The following is a 16871-nucleotide window of genomic DNA, read 5'->3' as shown; positions in this document are numbered from 1 at the left end:
ATTTACTCATTTCATGTATAATGTATTTAGTTCCTTTAACACTGCTCTGTGGTTTGAAAACATGTTGCTACGTTTCAACTTCATGTATAGCTGTGCTTGAGCCTGTTGCTTCTGTGAGCACTGCTGTGGGCCTGGAGCCAATGTTTTGGGTCCTAAGTAAGTCCAGGGCTATTTTTTTCCTAATACAGACTAACTAATGCATTTGACTTTTTCAGTTTTGGGGTAGGTTTCTTAAGTAGATGTGTATTTTAAGTATAGGGAAGAGAGCTATATAGCAGTCTGAATGCTTTGTATGTCTAAAGACATTTTGAACTGGCACCCCTAGTAACCAAAACACCAAATTCACTGCTTGGCATTTGATTTTCATTAGAGTACGATGCAGCAGTCAAATATGGGCTATAGAGCCCTGAAAAGTGTCTCATCAATACCAATAATATTGCTATGATGTTTATGAAAAACAGGATCAGCAAGGAAGACACTGGGAAGAAATTTAGCACCTTGTGCCAGGTTTCTTGATTTCATTCTGGAGGAATTGTTTTCTTTACAACTCCCATTGTAAGCTAAAGCTCAGTAGAAAGTTCTTTAACATATGCCTTATGTTCTATATCCATGAGAATTGCTATTATTATTTTTTTAAATCTTCCTTATGAAGGAAATTCTAGGATCTGTCACTCCTTGCCTAGTCTCCACCTATGGCTGCATTTTGAGGATTCCAGGAAAAGCCAGGATCCTCTTAAGTGTCTTCCAGCAGAAACTATTAAGATATATTTAATTAATATTACACCTTTAGTACTGTAGTTTCTTTGTTCAGGAAGACTGTACCTCTGGGAGGCTTTTGAACTCATTTCATGTGCTTGAACACCTTTTGTGAGCTGCACTTCTTTCTTTTATGTTTATTTCAGTCTTCGGAAATGAGTACAGCGGGGAGAGTAAGGTCCCTGCCACCCACCTGCTTCCTTGAGCTCAAACGCTCCAAGCGCCAGCCCACCTACGGACCAGAATAAGCAAACAAACAGATCTGACCAGAAGGTTTTAGCAAACAGCATGTCCCACTTGTTCTAAAATTAAATGAGATTCAGAACCTATCTGAAAACAGCCTGTTTGGTGGGGAAATAGAGAGGGGAGATCCATTATTGAAATTGCATCCTATTTACACCACATACAGAAGCATCCTGTAGCTGGTAAATAATTCTAACTGCTAGAAGTAATATGACCTCTGAGGCAGGGAATATCTTCCTACATCTGCTTTCAGTTAGTGAGAACCTTAGTAGATCACTGCTGGAAATAAATGGAGATCAGTACGTTTTCATGGCTTTATAGTACTCCATAAAATGTTGAAAATAGTGAAATAATTTGTTGTGTTCTTGAAAGATAAACATGAATAGGGTGTTCAAGGCTTGGGAGTTTTGAATGGGATTGTTTCTTGGAGTTTTCTGGGGACACTTTGTCCTGTGCACAGGCTGTTACTGCCAGGCTGGGAACCTAATGCTGAAGGGATCTTTACACCCAGATGGTCACTCTGAGCCCATCATAGTAAAACCCTTATGGGTCAGACCTGAACAGGATGTGATTGCTGTCAGCACCTGTTGTCTTACTCTTTTTATGGTCTCCCTCAAGATCTTCACAGTGTTTTCCAGCTGGGCTTGCTTTTATTTATCTGGTTTCTCTGTGTATTGATCTTCAGCTGCCAGCTAATTTCCAGGCAGCAGTCGTGCAGCACACTGTGTACATTGTGGGGGTAGGAAATGGGATTTCAAAAAGTTTTGTCCGTGTTGTTCATTAATGCACTACAGCTACATCTGTAGTAGTAAATTGAACATGCCTGGGACTGCTCAATGGCACTAGGGCCACTTGGCACTGACCTGCATCTGTACTGCTAAATTCTCTTACCCTCAAAACCAGGGTGGCTCCATGCAACCTGTCTGCTGTGTGTGATCCTTGACCCGTGCCCGCTCTCAAACTAGATCTGAGAATGTATGTGATTAGGCTGCGACAGGGGAGCACAAAGAGAAACTAGAAGGAGCTGTACTAAATGGCATTGTGAGTTTGCATGTAGCTCTTAACAGCGTTTGCCAGATGTAGTGGTTTTCTATTGAGGATTCATTATGGAGGGGAAATTTAAGAGCAGTGAGAGTTGGAAAAAATGCAGAGAACTGTTGAAAATGCATATGATTATGGAGTTAAGACCCTGGAAAAATCACTGCTTTTCCTTGGCCCTGCTTATTGCACAATGCACATAAGTACTTCCAGTTAAGTCACTGGCAAACCTGTGCAAGTGCTTATGAGGGAAACATGTGCTTATGTGGAATGCTGACTGGAAGTTTAGCTAACGATCTATTCAGCTCTGGGTGCCATAACACAGATCATGAAAGATTTACTTCCAATAATTAACTGTTTTGCAGTTTGGGGGTTTTTATTTTTTTGTTTCTCTCTCCTCTTTTTTAATCCTACTCAAGCATATTGACAAACATGACTTTCTGCTCCCCTCTTAGAGAAAGTTGCAGCTGCAAAGGTTCCTTGAGTTATGCCAGTCATTTGCAGATGTTCTTCTGAAAGCAAAAATTAAATAGACTTTCTTGATGCCAACAAATTATAGAAAAATGTTAGATACACTCTTATCTCTGAAAAATGTGTGCTGTGGTCAGAATGCATCAAATACTACTAATATAACAATGACCTTTTAAAAGAAAACATGTTATGCTGTAGCTGTCTTCATATTATAATTCTAGAATGCCAGTATACAAAAGTCAAGCTATAAAACAGTGGGAGAAATGGAGTGAAAATAATGTGTTTTCCTTTTGTCTGTTATTGCTGTTCTGATGGGTACATTCTTTTCTTCCCATATTGAGTCATGCTCTTCTTGAAATCATAAAACACAGAGATAGATCAAATACAAGGTAATGTTTTAGAAAGTCAAATCCTACTGAGCTTTGATGAGTTGGATCAAAATCCCAATGACCAAAAGCTATTGTTCAATAGCAAAAATGAGCGGAACTGCTGAGGAAGATAAGCTTGGTCCTTGTTCAAACTCCTCATGGTCAGAGCATTAGGAAGTGAGGAACAAGTATCAGTCTGGAGACCAGGCACTTGTTTAGAACTAGGGAGACTTCTGTTTATTCTCCAGAAGCCAGGGATTTTGTGTGGGTAGGTCATTTGAGCCAAGATCCTCAAAAGGTGTTAAAATACTTGTGAAGGTCTGTGCCTAGGCATTCATCTCTGTCCATCACGTAAATGTGGAATCAGACAGAACTCCTTTCTTTACAAGTGTGTTATGTGATTCATTGAACTCACATTTGCAAGTTATTTGGGTGCTGGGATGGGAAGGTTAACAAAGAATATTAAATACTTGCAGGTGCTGAGTAGATTCCAGTCATGTTCCAGATACTTGCTGGAGAAGTAGGAATGAATTCCTAGGGTCATTGTTGTGATGTCTTTCCTACAAGTTTATTCACTCTGAAAATATTTGTTTGTTCTTCTGTAAAGATAAAACCCCCACTTCTCTCTATTCAGCTATCTGTCTCCTATTAGGGTAGGTGCAGAGAAGCAGACCTAGTCTAAAATGTGTGAGGTTTAAGGAGCTATATTTAAGAGAAGCCAGAATGGTGGTGATATAACTGTGAACTGTTTTAATGTACTTTGGGGGTGGGGGGAGGAAGGCTTTAGGTGTTTGATACGACTGTGTCTCCAAACACTAATTTTGAGGTTTGATCCCAGTGAATCTCAGTGCCAGGTTAGACTCTGTGTGGTGATTACTCTGAGGAGCAGATGGATAGGACTTTGCACTCGTGGAGGCTGTCAGTAATTTCTCATGCAAGGAGGAGGCCTGGCTAGCTGTGAGCAGCACGGCTTTCACTGCCACGTCGTTTGCAAGGTGGCCCTGAGGCAGTGCAGGTAATACAGAATTGTGTTATGTTTGCATAGGGAGGTAAATAAACATCTCACACTGTTATAATTTTCCTGGTTTTCCCAGTATAAACAGCTTGCTGGTAGCCTGTCAATCAGGTTCTACTTTGGTGCTACTAATTACATAGATGATCCTTAACAACTGACTAAAAATATTAGATCAAGACTGATCTCAGTAAGTGGAAAGGTTCTAAATGCTGTGTTTATCTCCTTGCAAGATAAAGATTTTTCAGAAGGCCTTTCAACCTGGAGGATGGTTTTTGTAATGTGTACTCATCACTGCATCCTTCATTTCATTTTAATTGCCATTATTGTTGGCTGTCTATTAACAAAACCCACCAGACTCTGGAGAGGGTAACAATAGTTTGAGTAATGTACAATGTTGTGTGAAATATTTTGCTGAATGTAACTCATTCAGTGTTTGAAGACTTAGACTAAAGTCATGCTTAGAACATTACTTGTTCCTCCCTCCCAACACTAATGAACAGCACTGCTCTGCCACTGTGGTAGGAGAGGTTGAATGGGCTCCTTTGAGCACAGGGCCCTTTCTTGGACTGGTCTCTCAAACAGGTGTGTCTCTTCCAGCTCAGTCTGCATCAAGGAAACTTGATTTGAAACAACTGGGTTCTGGAAAACAGAGTTCTCATTAACAGCCCTGAAACTTTCCAAGTTTACTCAGGACTCAATATAAATGAATCATCCCAGCAATGGTTAAATCTTACTGGTCTTATAGTTCTGTGGACTCCATGGTTTGCTGTCAGAACTTACCAGTTCTATTAGGACTATTTCATGTCAAAGCTGTTGTTTGCATGACTGATGGTTGATGTGTGGTTTCTAATGCCAGTACGTGCCAGGCATGTCCAGCAGGTTTCTAAGGGAGGATCTACAGTCAGAGATGTGCAAGGCAAAAACATTTTGCATGTGAGTAGCCTTACTCTGAAGAACTGGATAACTTAACTTGCCTGGGCCACAGTGGGTGCATGGCAGGTCCTTGACTGTGTAAGGAAAAAATCTACATGCCTGTAGCAAATTTTTTTGAAGTTGATCTGTGGTTGCAAGGTTAAGGCTGCTCAGTTTGAATTAGCTACAATACAGAACCAGTGTAGTGAACAGTTAAACACTGTAATTCTTGGTCTGTCAATAGACTGAATATGCTGACAAAACCTACTTGTTTAATAATTAGAAACGGTCAAAGTTTGTGTCCTTTCCCCTTGTACAGGACTGTTCTGCAGTTCTCAAGTCAATACTTTCTTGGAGAATTCTGTTTCATTACATTGTATAAATTCAGCAATATCAATCTCTAAACTGGACTTTATTTTCTATTCCTTCTAAATGAAAGTCATATTCTGTGGACGACTGCAATGCTTGTACCTGTGCTGCCTTCGTTAATTCAGGGTATACAACTGTGTTCTGCTATTACTCTTTTAACTGGCTTTTAACAAAAACCCTATTTGGCATGTATTTGCAAATTGCCTAGTGAAACGTTCAGTATTTTTTAATCTCCATTTGAAGCTTAGAAGGACTAAATCAGGTTTCAAAATGTCCATTTATTTTATGACTTCTGCGAGATGTTTGCCATCTGTGGTAATGCTGGGCATCTGTGAAGATAGAGACTCAAGGTCAGCAAAACTGAAGATGAAGATGTTGTAAGAGTTTTCTGTTGAAACTGGTACTTGATTTCAAAATACATGGGGAAGAAGTACTGTCATTGTGGGAAGTCATGGAACATGTTATAAAATTCCAGCGTCTCCAAGAATTATTTTATCCACTTTTATTTTGAAGAAAGTCATTGTTATATCTCAGGCTAAAGATGAGTTCTGCTCTAAAACTTAGGCTTGATAGTGCTAGCAATTTTGAGAGCGAAATATCAGACTAAGCATAAGCTGGTACATGTGTATTTAGTCCAGAGTTTTATCAATACTATCTCTCTTGAGCAAATACTTAATTATTTATCCTCATTCAAAATAATCTGGTTACAGAAGTTATTACTGTATATTAGGGAATTTTATATTTATGTAAAATGGGACAGTTTCAAGAATTAGCTTCCTCTCTAGAAGAGTAAATCACTTTTCTCATCCTCGTGTACTGGGATGTCGATCACACAAGAATCCTGAGTTGTACTTCATGATACTTGCCCCTTCCAACCCCCCTCCACACCCGAATTTGGGACCAGTGTTGTTTAAAAAAAAAAAAAATCCTATCAAATTAACAATCCCTGGAAAAAAACCAAACCAGCATTGATGTTTTTTGTTTGCAATCAATTCTGTAAAATATTCCTAAACTATTTGTAATTATAATTAGTAAATGCTAAAGTTAATGTACCTTGATGGGCTTAGTGTAGGTGGAAAAATGAGTGAAGGTACAGTTAAGGTTACTTAAGGTTGTTGGAGTGAGTCCAGAGGAGGCCACAATGATGATCAGGGGGTTGGAGCACCTCTTTGATAAAGACAAGTTGAGAGGAGAAGGCTCTGGGGAGAACTTAGAGCACCTCCCAGTACCTGAAGGGGGTCCAGGAAAGCCAAAGAGGGGCTGTTTGCAAAGGATGGAGGGCCAGAACAAGGGGGAATGGCCTAAGATGGAGGCAGATAGAGATGAGATGAGGAAGAAATCCTTCCCTGTGAGGGGGGGAAAGGCCCTGGCATAGGGTGTCTAGAGAAGCTGGGGCTGCCCTGGATACCTGCAGGGTTCCAGGCCAGGTTGGATGGGTCTTTGGACACCCTGGGTTGGTGGAGGGTGTCCCTGCCCATGGAAGGGAGTGGGACCGGGGGGACTTTAGGGTCCCTTTTGAACCCAAGCTGTTCTATGATGTTTTTTTAAACTCTTTTTTCCTCAGTTGTCTGCATTTTTATTGAGTTCACATTTTATCTTAAAAAAAACCTCAAACCAAAAAGAGCAAAACACTTTTCAACTCAAAAAAGAAAACAGGTATTTTTATATGCAGCAGAAATAAAAATGCCCATTTTCTTTCTGTAAAAACAAATCTTCTGCAGCGTACAGTTCAACTAGTGTAGGAGGACAGCTGAAATTCGGTAACACAGTATTACTCATTGTTAAGAAACATTTTTATTTGGGTGAAAGCTAGTTTTGATTTGGCAGGGGTAGAGGACTTGGTTTAAATAAATAAAATAGTATATAGTGTATGCTTGTGGCTTGCTTTATTGGGCAGTGTGGATGTAGCCTTCTAGATGCTTTTGTACTTTATAAGACCCAGATTCAGGTAAAACCAGCTTATTTTCTTTGTATATGGCATCATGTCACCTCTGCCCCAAAAGTGTGGGTTGTTAAATTCTTCTCTTTCCATAAAGCATAATTCCTAAATGCTTGAAAATTCTGTATATTAAATGAAGTGTAAATTCTTTCAATAAAGGCACAAAATTCCAAAGGTAACTTTACATGAAAACTCAGCTTTTTTTCCCTGTAAAAATGTTCTGTAATTGCATAGTTGCATCCTATTTGTCAGTGGAACTTTCTTAGTTATATTTTATTTTGAGAGCTCAGCGAAATTAGTGTCCATGAAATTAATTTATATCTTAGATGCCTTTTAGAAGGTTGTGGAAAAAATGTTGCCTTCATACTGCTGTGAAATCATTCTAAATAATTGTGCTAAATTGTATTAAAAAGCTCCAGGATAGAGAAGACTCTGAGCATAAAGATAAAGGTCATATATAATTTCTCCTCTGCAATTCAAGTGAGGCAATTTGACATTGCACAGTCAACTGAAAGGCATCTTTTGCAATCCAATAGTTGAAGGGTGAATAACATCGTTTTGACTACTTATTCCAAATTGTCCTTCCAATGGCAGTTTGTCTTGGGAGACTGTCAGTCCCTCCTCCTCCTGATTTACTTGGGGAGTAGAGTGGAAGATAATAAAAGGAAACAGTGCAGTATGTATACTAATGGAGAGATGTAGTCTGTCTATGAAATTTCTTTTGAAACTGATGCTGGAAGGTTTGCTCCTGTCCGGCCTAGTAAGGCCTGCACTGTTTTTGTGCAGTTAGCTCGGCACGTTGTTTGTCTATTTGTAGTTTTTCTAGCACACATTGAAATTTATTGTGATGAGTGCTTCAGATTTCCTCTGGATTACAGAGGAAGATGATGTATGCCTACCAGTAAAGTCATCTGCATAGAACTCCATAAGGAAAAGGGACAATGCAAGGCTTTGGAAGCACTGAGTAACTGGGATGAAACATGATGCCTCTTTGAGTAGTTTTCTTCATAAATCAGTGTTAGAACCGTGGAGCCTTCTGCCTATGTGGCATGTCAAACAGAGTGGCAAAATTCAGTCCAGGACAATTCACTGCCAAGAAGGGATAGGTTTAATGTGCAAATAAAACATCTAGAAGCAAAACAAACAAGCTGTGTGCTGACTTATGGATCTTGGAGGTTATCCGATTGTAATACAACTGACAGTCTGGAACTACTGCTAGAGCATGCATTCATCTAGACCTGGAAAGAAGAGAGGGCGATAAAAGTTATCTGCTGTTTCTCTTTGGTGCAAAAGGGAGGAGTTGAGCAGCATTGCCTGGAATACCTCAAGTCATTAGAATAGCTAATGAGTTCTGGGTGTCTCAGCAGTTTGGGGAACAGATAAAAATGGTGATGGCTACTTATTACAGAGAAAATCCTGGATTGAGCTAGTGAGAGACAAATGTGACAGAGACATGGGAATCCCGGCATCTCAGCTCAGCAGAAAATTGAAATGCCCAGTTCTGGGTCACCTTGTCAGGGGTCAGAATCCAATTTTACCATAGAAGGAAGAAAAGCAGCTCTAACATCCAGCAAATGAAAGAGGTTTCTGGAGGAGGAGGATAAATGTTTTGTCCTATCCCAAACATTCATGTATTACAAAAGGATGCCAAACTTCCAGCTGTCATCTCTGCACCCAGGCCACTGGTTCAAATGCCGATCAGCTGCCAGCTGGCCTCTGGACTGCCATGGCAGCAGCACTTGTACACACAATTATCAGGCTTGAGAAACATGATCTCTTAGGAATGCATAGCAGAATCATTCCAAGGCCAGTGTACAGATAGAGTGTAGTTATTAAAAAAGCCCAAGTGGTTTTCCAGGGTAAGCAAAGTTGGAAAACTTCTGAGACTTAAATGGGAAATGTCCTTTATTTCAGAGTAACAGAAGGGAACAGTCAACTTTCTGGAGCAAAGGGTTCAGCCTGCACTGATAAATAAAGAATCTGAAGGTTCGTTAGACAGTACGTGATGCATACAGACCTTTGCAAGATAGGTATTTATGAAATATTTAAAGGGGGGAAGCAGAACTGATGGGGAGAAATAGTAAAAGTGAGAACCACGTTCACAACTTTCTAACTGGCATATCTTTGTTTTAACAGCGTTGTTTTTATCCTTAATCTTTGTTCCCAGTGTATACTTAAGGCAATTATATTCACAGGTTTACTTTTTTATTTGCAAAAAGAGTTTGAATATACAATCTGCATATTAAACAGTCACCACAGTGTGTTTTGTCAAAACAGGTGATTATGAACATAGTACAACATGTTTTTCAGCTCACTTGTGTTGGATTAGGAGCTTAATATCTTTTCTCTTTATGTTTATTTTAAGATTAATGCTTTAATCCCATTTTCATGGAGTTAAAGATTTTCTTTTTTGCAGCTTTTCCTGGTTTTTCTGCCTGTCACCTTTACTGGATATCTGAACCACACGTTTCACATTTCTGCTTAGACTGACTCTTATTAGTTCAAAGCAGAGCTACACGTTTTAAATTGATCAAGGTTCCTGAAGCAATTATAACAACTGCTTTTGGAAGAAACAGTTACCGTTTTCATTTTTGATACTATATGAAAGCGTAAGTTTCTTCAAAGCTACAAATGTAAGCCAGTAAAAGGCAGCTGGTAATTATTCTCTAATAAACACAGTAGGAAGTACATGAAAAACCTTAGGGGACATATATATTGCCTGCAGAGTGATTAATAAAAATCTCAGGACACTTAAAAGAAAATTCAGCATGAAAATAAATGTGTATTTATCTACATATTTGAGTCCATTCCAAAGTAACAGGTCTGTTATCCAATTTGCTATTTGTTTACTAACTCTCCTTTGCTTGTCATCTTTCAACAGGCTATTGCACTTTAGGGAACAATTGTTATTATTTATCAATTCTTAATTTCATTTATGAAATACTTTAGAGCTTCAAATGTCTGCTATTTCTCAACCTCAAATAACTGAAGTTTTAATATATTGATTTTTCCTTTTAATTTGTTTTGCTGGTAAACATTTGAGCATAGTTAAAACTTAATTAATAACCAAACTGCTTAGAAACAACTGGCCAAAAATCTATCCTTCTGAATGAATTGTATGGTATTACATGTCTTAGTTTTTCTGGTATATTATTAGCTTTTGTTTGCTAAATCAAAGGTATTTATTGAAAGGTGCAAGCTGAGGAGAGAAAAGGAAGTCAGCTGGAATCCCTGACTAAAGAGCAGAGAAACTACTGCTTGTAGAAGAGCCATATTTATGGTTGCACTTAGGCTATGAGCTGTTTGCTTTTTGCCTGGTTCAAAAGAGAACATAAAACCAAAACTGGACCCTGAGGGGGAAAAAAAGTTTGCATGAGCGAAGTAGTTTGTTCAGGGGTAGTTGAAAACCAAAAGAAGTACCTAAAAAACCCCAATAACCTGACAAGCGTGCAGGGCTACAATGTCAAAACAGCACGTATGTTGTGGGTACCAGTCTTGTAAACCAGAGAAGTGTATTCCACTCAGTGAAAGGAGGAAAAGTAGAAATTCCAAGTGTTGTAAACTTTAGCTTTCTATTTGGATGGAAGAGTAATAAATTTGTTTTGAAGAATTTGTTTCTGTGACATCCACAAACATGTGCTCTCATGACTTTGTGAACCTAGAATTGTTATGAATCCTCAAACCAATTAATCTTGTTATTGCCTAAGTACCAAACTCTGGAGTATTTTTTTAAAAAGGAGAGAAAGGTGTTAACAATGTAGTTTATTTTCCAGCATCTAATGAAAAAGAAACTTGTGGCTTTGTCATTTAAATCCAACACCTTCGCGTTGCAACTTGCCATAGTTTCGTACTAACACTCTTTAATGATCCCCCTATTGTTTATGGTAGGTTACCTCACTGCAGACTATGTTAGATCCTTTTGTAAGACTACATCACAATCAATAAAATTGAGATAAATCATGAGACATATTTTTTCAAAGGCTGCTAAATGTCTTCTAGTTAAGCTGTAAGCTTCCTGGCTGCTGCTATCTCGGCTTAACTTCTGCACCTGAAAGAATGGGCTTATGGCTAGAATTGGTACTGGGGAGTTACGTGTACAGATGCAGACATTCATCCCACCTCTCTGTAGCACTTATTTGAGGTACCAAAGTGAAATGTAACAGGACTAGTAGGTGATTGGGTTACCAAGGGAGAGAAAATGGGTACCATCAGACAGGGATTGATTTATTATTATTTTTTTAACCTTCCTGAGATCTCTATATTTGTCACTTCTGGAGGTGACCCATCCACTGACTATGGAGGGACCTTAAGCTGACTTGGGCCCTGTATAAGGTATATCATAAGCCTGAATTAAGTGGAAGAGATCTACATTTCTGTGCATCTACTCTGATTATTTGCTCAAGTCTCGGTAGGAGACTGGATTCCCCCAGTGTTTCAAGCTGGGTTGCATCAGTTTCTTAAAGGTATGATCACAATAATCCCCTGCTGCCTGCACCGCTGGCTTCTGGGTGCTTTTTTCTTGGCAAAAGGGACAGCTAAGGTTATTAAACACAGCTGGTAGAGCTAGATATAACTGGTGTCTGCTACTGTACCATAAATCATGCTGCCCCCAAGACAGTAAAAATTGCATGCAATAGCCTACGCCCAGCAAACCTCCACTGGTTTTCTTTTTTAATGCAAACCATCCCATTATGAAATATGCTGTAGTTTATCATGTGCTGATGCTCTTGCACCATGCCAAGCATGCTGGCATGAAAATCAATGCAACAGTCACACCACAACCTTTAATACTCCGGTTGCTGTAGTTGCTCAGTCAGCTAGATAACCAGTTAAAAATTGCTGTGTTCTCTATTTAGTTTTTGTGATTTTTATTTTATTTTTACAAATAACCAGCATGTTAAAATGAACTGATAAAAAGCCTGCTCCCTGCTGATACAGTAGTCACATTTGTTATTACATTGTGTGTTAGGTGGGGGGAAGAGTGTTGTGTTACTAATGGTTTAAGTCATGACTAATGCTATGTGCCAACAACAGAGATACAGATTCAAATTTAAATAAACTACCCAGGCAGTGTTTTACAGGATGTGTTTCTTGTTGGCAATTTGTTGTTCCTGACAGCTGAGGATCCTCAGGCCGTTGTTACGCCAGCCACTGGGATTAGAACACACACAGGCTGAGCTTATAAATGTTTCAAAACTGCTACAATGTAAGAGCAGAATTTTAAAATGTGGGATTTTAAAAAAATATAATCAGATACTCCTTTGGAAGTGGTTAATGTGAAAGAAGCCAGATTTGGTGGGGTTTGGAGTTTATTTTTCATGCAGCATCAGTGTTAATACTTCAATATCCAGAATTCTAATGACAGATGCTGGGACAAAGCAAGCTTTGGTGTAGTGAAGCACAACATTGTGCTTCCAGGCCAGGTTTCTGTGTAAATTTGAAAAGTTTCACTAATCCACACAAACAAGCCTGGTTCATGCGACTGTGTGAGTGAAGAGCATTCTCAAAGCACTGAGTACTTTGGACTGTTTACTGGTCAGAAAAGCTGTGTCAGTTCAAAATAATTCTGAAAGGTATGTGAATATTTAGGTCTGATGTAACAGAAATGGTTACTTTTACATACCAATGTTTAAATTTAATCCCAGTCCTGCTTCAGTTAAGTCATATTGTCTCTGTATCTTTCAGAAGTTTAGGGCAAATATTATTTTATAGCCATGGTGTTCCTGGAATATTAGTAGGATGAAATTTTCACATGGAAGCATGTTGTTATCATTAGAGGAAAGATAAGCTTTTGTCTCCATAAGCAAGTCTTCATCTTTGAAGCAGAGGGAGCAAGACCCCTGCTCCAGTGGATCTAAGAACAGTTGTTTTCAGTTCAGTTCATCTTTGTTGCCTTTGTAAAGAGCTGACTAATCACTAAAGTTTATCCACCTCTTGTGCCATCTGTATTTATTACACCCTAGTGACCTAGATTACGATTTGGTGTGAGGTATGATAATATGCAGAAATAGGCTAAAGCTGGTGATGTGAATAAAAAGACAGCTCCTGATCCAACTGTTTAGAGCTGCCAGGTAACATGCCTGTCTTATGCTGCTCCCTACAATCTACCAGTTTCTCCTGTCCACTAGAAATGAGGAAGCTAAGGCAAGCCTCGAAAGCTACTGAATGAAAAGCTTTTGATACTAGAAGATTCTTCTACTTTGGGCCTGTAAAGCAGTAGATTTTGTGGGATTGATCGCTTGGAGATAGACATGCTCACAGTGCTTCTTCACAGCATCATTGAGTTATTGAGGGCTTTCCTTTGAAAGCACTACAGAAACACGCAGTATTTCTCATCAGACGTTATCTAATGACAAGGAAACGTGTTTCAAACTGCAGAATGCTGGGTTTTGTCAGGCTGCCTTTTTTTTTTTTAATTAGGGCAATTATTCATAACAAGATTAGCATATGGAATGTGGCTGTTTGAGATGTACTCTGCTGGGGCCTTCACCTTTATCACACCAGTGCTTCCGAAGTTTCCCCAACAGATTCTCTCAATCTCTTTTGTAAAGCACACCCTATTTCCTTATCTTTCTCTAGTAGTGCTTCCCGGGTGTCTGTCCACAGACATTCCATTCCAGATCTCCAAATTAAAATCAGTTCTAAAGTAATACACTGTAGACTGGTGATTTTTTTTTTCCTCCTGTATGAGTTCTTGAAGCCAGATTAGGTAAAAGGGTCTCTGCATTTCTCTACATTTCTCTACGTTGTCAAAGTTAAATTTATCAGACACAAAGCTTTGTGGTAATGTAACAAACAGTTTATAAATCTGTCTATGATTTCATTAAACACTCGATACTCCTGAAACTGTTGCTTAGTTTAATACCTAATATCATTAATACAAAGGTTTTTTTACATTTGGGAGTCAACTGTATGGTAGACTTGGTGTTTTGGAATAGTAACATGGCATGTGTGTGTTTTGTGATTATAGCTTTTGTTTACCCATGTGCTTTTAAGCCATATAATTATAGGATTAAGATAATAGCTCAACGTGTCATGGAACTAATGCACTGTTAATGTGACTGTGGCAAAATACCACAAACTGGTGGTATTTACCACTCTACTCCAGTCCTTTTTCATAGAGAAGCTGTACACTCCAGTTGGTAGAGGAAAAAACCCACCCTGATCTTGTACAGATGGTTTAAGGGAAACATATTGCTCTGGGATGCAAAATCTACCAGTGTTTATAAAGTTATGCTCTTATGTTAATTTGCCCTAGCAAATTATTCAGAGCCATCGTTTGTTATAATTATTGTAAATATTGTTTTGTCATTGCTGCAGAAATGCTCTTTTGAGGCTGGCTGGAAAGAATCGGGATTCGGATGTTTTCTTAAAATGTTTGTTGCTTTTTATTCAGTAGCTTTATTTCTGCCCATACAAAGGTTCAGGACAGAATTAGTCACTGCTTTTATTATTGCTTCCTTTTCATAGTGATAACTCATTTCACCCCCTACTTCTGAACTCCTACCAAATATGCTGTTACAAAATGGGGGTATTGTTGCACTGACTTACAGCAACTGGGGTACTTGTCCTCTCATTTTAGAGGTCTCAGCTAATTCTTACCCAGGCTTTCATTGGTAATTGTGTTGCTAAGACTCTGATCCTCTTCTCCTGGGAAAAAAAGCAGCAAAAGTCTAGTTAAATTATGTAAACTCAAGAATAAGATGTGAGCTTGGAATTGGGTAACAAGAATCTGCTGGTTCTTTGTCACAATTCCCTTAATGTCATGATTCCTGTAACTTGATGACTTACACACAGTCACCTTTGAAGAGATGCACTTAAAATATTTGCAATTTATTGTTTTCACAGTTACTATTTCAGATTTGATCTGTCCCAATGCTTTTTGGGAAGATTGCTAAATGAAAGGGGGCTTCCTGTGTCTGTCGGTGTTGGACTTCAGTAGAAATCTCTTACTGTAACTTGGCAGCAAGTTTCTCCTTGCTGACCATGGGTCACATCCCACATGGCTCAGAGTTTGAGCAGCCCTCATGAAGCCAGAGAGAACAGCTGGCCTTTTGCAGAGAGCACTGTGCCATGCACTGACTTCCAATAAACTTAGCTTATGAGGCACCTATTCTTAACTTTGGTTGAGTGTAAAAGTCTTAGCTCTTCCTAAGCCAGAACTAACTACTAAAACTCTGTATTTATGGGATGGAACAGGTGTTTTTAAATGAAAGCGTGAAAAGAAAGCAAGTTCCACACCATGAAACAAGTACCCCACCGATGTCCCATTCTGCATCACTCAGCGTTCTGACCCCTGGAAACTTGGATGTACATATGAAAGAACCCAGCGCAGGGCCACAAAGGGAGTGGAGTGGAACATCTTCCTTATGAGGACAGGATAAAGGAGCTGCATCTCTTTAGCATGCAGAAGAGGAGGCTGAGGTGTGACCTTATTAATGTCTGTTGTAAAGAGTGGGTGTCAGGAGTATGGAACCAGGCTCTTCTCAGCAAAATCCAATCATAGGACAAGGGGCAATGGGTACAAACCAGAGCATAAGAGGTTCCATGTGAACATAAGGAAAAACTTTTTCACTGTGAGGGTGACAGAGCATTGGAACAGGCTGCCCAGAGAGGTTGTAGAGTCTCCTTCCCTAGAGACATTCAAACCCCACCTGGATGTGGTCCTGTGTGATCTAATCTAGGTGATCCTGTTCTTGCAGGGGGGTTGAACTAGATGATCTTTTGAGGTCCCTTCCAACCCCTAATGTTCTGTCATTCTGTGGAAATATCTATGGCCCTGGAATTGTTGTGCTGAACTATGATTTATCCCTCAGACCTAGAAGGGAGCAATTTATCACCTAACCATGATTTAATTCATTACTCTCATTAAAGCAGGAGATAATATGCTTATTAGATCTCACAGAAGCAATGACATCCCTCACCTTTTTTCTGAATGCAGTAAGAGCGGTGAGCCTGTTAAAGTATTACTCTTTATCTTAGTATACAGTATCTATCTCCTGCTGCTGCATAAGGTATCTTTCTCTATAGCTTTTAGTGATGAATGGAGGACTGCTGTGCAACATGCAGACTGGTGCTCATTGTCAGACATGGTTTTGAAAGCCTCACACTCTCATGAATTTTTTTTTTATCTGGAAACAAAGACTTGGTCATTCAATTGTATGGTCTAACAATAATAATATAAGACAAAGCTAAAATGAGCTTAGCTTCCACATGGAGCTACCTGAAATACTTATTGTCTTTGTGTCTCAATGCAGTTATGTTTTTGTGCGTGCTGAGCCCTAGTTGGAATAGTGACATTAATTAATTGCTCATAACAGAGAAGTATATTAGTCAATAAACATCTTTTGTGGGTAATTAAACTGTAAAATGAAGTTGAGGGACCTAATAATCCTTAGATAGAGGAATACTTGTGAATATATTGGAAATCTTTGTGTTTCTTTTCTACTGGATGATAAAAAAGGGGATGTTCTGTCTACCACAAGGTAAAAGTAATGGAGGAAAAAAGCTCATTTTCTGTTGCTCTGGAGCACTTGATCCTTGCTCAGTTGTTCCATTGCTGAGGATTAGGTTGGTGCTTGTACTTCCCTCCTCCACCCATCCCACCAAACCAACCCACAAACTTTCTCACATTAGAAAGGGAAATAGGAAACTTTCTCTGAATTTCTCAAATGTATTTTTTTAAATGCTCAGGGTTGTTCCTGACAGACACAGTTTAACCCTCAGAACTGTATAGCAAAAGTAACGTTATCTGTTTGTA

General features: G+C 39.1%; 1 protein-coding gene across 1 annotated transcript in view; it reads left to right on the top strand.

Moving 5' to 3' along the window:
• Window positions 1-16871, top strand: part of CDH13 (cadherin 13) — a 477887-nt gene that overhangs the window by 109378 nt on the left and 351638 nt on the right. The window lies entirely within an intron of this gene.

This window comes from Gallinula chloropus (assembly GCF_964237585.1).
Source record: "Gallinula chloropus genome assembly, chromosome: 13".
Lineage (NCBI taxonomy): Eukaryota > Metazoa > Chordata > Aves > Gruiformes > Rallidae > Gallinula > Gallinula chloropus.
The sequence above is the reverse complement of the archived record's forward strand: the minus strand, read 5'-3'. Positions and strand labels throughout refer to the sequence as shown.